Below are 3,874 nucleotides of genomic sequence, written 5' to 3'. Positions count from 1 at the left end.
TTTTTTTTCATCTTTCTTTTTATTCTTTGTGAAGAGGCTGGCGTGCAAGGTCATGGAGAAGAAGGAGAAAATCCAGAAAGGAAGAAGGTGGAAAAACAACAGATACCAATAAAATTTACAGTATGAAAAAGGGAGTTGCAGGGGCAGCTAGGTGGTGCAGTAGATAGAGCACTGGCCCAGAGTCAGGAGGACCTGAGTTCAAATCCAGCCTCAGACACTATGTGACCCTGGGCAAGTTACTTAACCTCAATTGCCTTCAAAAACAAACCACCCTGCCCCAAAAAAGGGGGAGGTAGAGGTGGGAGACTAATGCAACAGATAGCACCTGAACTATAGCCTAAAGAATTCCACAGGGCAACGATAGGAAGGGAAGGCACTCCCGGCATGGGGCGCAGCCTGGGCAAAGACCCAAAGGCAGGAGATGTGATGCTGCAAGAACACCTGAGTCATAAAGAGGATGAGTAGGATTAACCTGGAAAGGTTTTTCTGGAGGAGATGATTTTTAAGCCAGGCTTGCCATGAAGGGCATGGGAACAGCAAAGGAAGAGGGAAGGAATAATCTCTCTAGGCCTCAGTTCTCACCTCTGAGCAATGGGGAGAACCCCCTTGGGCTTTAAGAGACTGGGGTGAGAGATGCCTAATAAAAATGATTGCCAGGCACCCTGCCAACATGAAAACACTCTCTAAACGATTAATGGTAGCAATCTATCTCATCCCTGGAAAGTGTCCCAGCAGTCCCAAGCAGGTCAAGGGCACCTCTGCGTGCCTGGCCAGGATGTGGACACCCTGCTTCTCACCCCCTCCCCACCTCCTCCACGCTGCTCCTGCCCCACCCAGGCAGAACCACAAGTCTCTGCCTCCTTCCAGCCAACTGTCCAAGGAAAGGATAGTGTTTTAACAGTGTGTGCATGGGATTTTGAGATGCCAGCAGCCACACCCTCAGCACCACCCTAAGAGTGTGATTTTAGGGTGAAATGAAAGCTGAAGATATCAGACAATCAGAAGAGCTCACTCAGAAATGGGACAAAAAAGAACTCATCTCACCCCAGACAGGGGAGTAGGAAACCACTCTCCTTTCACTCAGAAAGGGACAGAAAGGGACAGGTCGTGGCCCCAGAGCAGGCTTACGGGCTCACTGGGGAGGCGCCTTTCTAAAAGGCACCAGATTTTCATTTGATGTAAAAATACAAAGTACCAACCAGACTCCTTTTCCCCCAAATGGCCCGAGAATCACAGACTGATTTAAACACGATCACAGGGAAGGTCCTCAGTGACCTCATCTCCAACCAGCTCATTTTACAGAGGAGGAAACTGAGGCCCAGAGAAAAGCAAGCAACTTGCCCAAGATCACTGGGGTTCCTGAAGAACGAAGCGGCAGAGCCAGGGTGCTGGCTCGTGTCTGCCAACACCTGTGCTGTGCCCTCCTTCCACAGGGCCAAACCTGAACGGGGATGCCCTCTCCAACAGAGCCACCCTCAGCCTCAAACCCCCCGAGGAGGAAGAGGATGCCCACTCCATTCTGGGACAGCGATCACTGTCAGAAAGGTTTTCTTTACACTGGCCTCTTCTGAGTTCTGCCCAGCGAGCTCCATATGGGCCGAGTACAGAACTTAAGTCATATTCAAACAGAACTATATTGTGTGTGAATATAGCTTAATTTCTACACTACAAATGACTTTGCTTTTTAGTCTCAATATTAACAAAATGCTTAGGTAGGCCTAAGCTTTTAAAATTAAATGCTATTATCTTCCTGTTAAGGTTTTATCACATTTTTCCTTTAAAGCAGGGCAAGTCTCACATTTCTTGTGTCTATTTTATATCACCCTTGGGCAAGTCATTTACCCTGCTTTCTGGGACTCAGTTTCCCCCCTCTCAGAGACTCAGTTTCCTCCTCTGTAAAATGATCTAGTTAGACCTCATAGGGTCGGAGGTTCTAACTCTAGATAGAGGGTCCTTGAGATAGCGATCTCGCCCCCACCGCTCACTCCCTTACACACACACACCCACCCCATCCAGGCTAAACATTCCCAGTGCCCTCAGCCCACTCCCGTGGCACCACCTTGAGGACCACCTCCAAACCTGGAGTCCCGAGTCTGGGAAGATTCCTTAGAGCCTCTGCCAATGCCAGGAGGAGTGTGGGAGCTCTCAGCCCAGCCCTTATTTCATTTCCCCACTGGTCCCCTCCCCCACCCCAGCCTCCAAAGCCACAAAGCCTTCACCAGGGTCCAAGAAATACACGGCCCAACAACCCGTTTCCTGACCTTCACTGAGCAGTCACGTTTCACATGGTTTCCCCAGTACCTTGCAGGCAGCCACCAGCCTGCCGTTAACCCTATCTGCGCCCACAGGCCTCTTCCTTCCCTGGCGCTCCCAACGGCCTCATGGAGAAGCCCAGGCAAAAAGGCAAGGGTGCACAAAGCAGCTGGGATCTGTGACCCAAGCCCCATCTCCCCTGGCCCACAGGGGTCACCTGAACGCCAGAGCTGGAGAGAGGTCACAGAACAGCCCCCATCCCAGAACTGTTGCACCCATGCCAGGTCACAAAGGAAGCATAGGAAATGTGGAGATGGAACGTCCCTTAAGAAGTCTTCGCTGTGTCCTGGACCCCTTGGGCCCCAGAACTGAGCTCAGCCCGATACAGGATGGCCTGAGACTGCCGGCCAACTCTGAGCCTCTGACCCTGTGGTCTAAGGACCCCTTCTTAGAGGAATCACTTTAGATGCATAAAGTAAAACCAAAGTACTACCAAGAAAACCAATTCTATTAAGGTCCTTATCCAAAAGAAATCATTTAAGTTCATAGACCCCAGTTTAATAACTGCTGACCTGCTCCAAACACCTCTGATGGTGTTGAAACAGAGATTTTTTCTACAAAGCAAGGAGGCGACTATTCCTATCTGCAAGATGGAGCCCCAGACCTGGAGTCAAGAAGACCTGAGTTCAAATCCTGCCTCAGATACTTACTAGCTGTGTGGCCCTGACACTCACTTAACCCTGTTTGCTTCAGTTTCCACATCTATAAAATGAGGATAATCATAGCACCTACCAGCCAGGGTTGTTGTGTGGATCAAATGAAAAGCCTGGCACATAGTAGGCACCATAGAAATGGTAGCTATTATTATCTTCCCTAATTTCCAGTCCTAGGGAGCCACCTAGAGTCTAACTGAAAGGTTAGGGTAGTGACTTGCCCAAGGTCACACAGCCCACAAGCGCATCACGCTAGAGTTTCTCAAATTGTGGTCCAGGGACTGGTGGGGGTCCCCATAACTCTTTCAGAGGGTCTCCACAAGGTCAAAATTGTTTTCATGATACTAATAAGACATTTTAATTTCTAATATGGTAAAGATCGATAGATATAAGCCCCATAAACAAAAATCTCCTGAATAATTTTAAGTGCGTAAATGAGTCCTGAGGCCAAACCACTATGTATGCGTCACGTTATCACTCACTTTACACACAGATGAGGAAACTGAGGCACAGAAAGAAGTGAGCTATTTACCATCCAGGTAAAGAAGGCTAGAGGAAGGGAGCTAGAGAAGGCATTAGAACCCAGGCTCCTTGACCTCCACCACTCCCAGCAGGTCTGAGTCAAAGGCATCAGAAAAGCAAACCTCAGAAACAGAGAAAAGGGAGAGCGGAGACACTGGTTCTGCCCTGGCTCCAGGACTGGGGAAGAAAGAAGGAAGCACCCTCCCTTTTTAATGAAGGAGCCAATGAGATAATCTACAGAAAGTGCTTAGCATAGTGCCTGGCACACAGCAGGTGCCTAATCGATGCCTGCTTCCTTCTCTCCTTCCCTTCCAATTTGGGAGTGACTGCAGCAAAGGTTACCAGGCACAGGAGCTTTATGGGATTCCTCTGGGGCCAGGCCACAG

Source organism: Vombatus ursinus, unplaced genomic scaffold, assembly GCF_900497805.2.
Source record: "Vombatus ursinus unplaced genomic scaffold, bare-nosed wombat genome assembly UNPS02009994.1, whole genome shotgun sequence".
NCBI classification, from domain to species: domain Eukaryota; kingdom Metazoa; phylum Chordata; class Mammalia; order Diprotodontia; family Vombatidae; genus Vombatus; species Vombatus ursinus.
Note: the sequence above shows the minus strand (reverse complement) of the source record.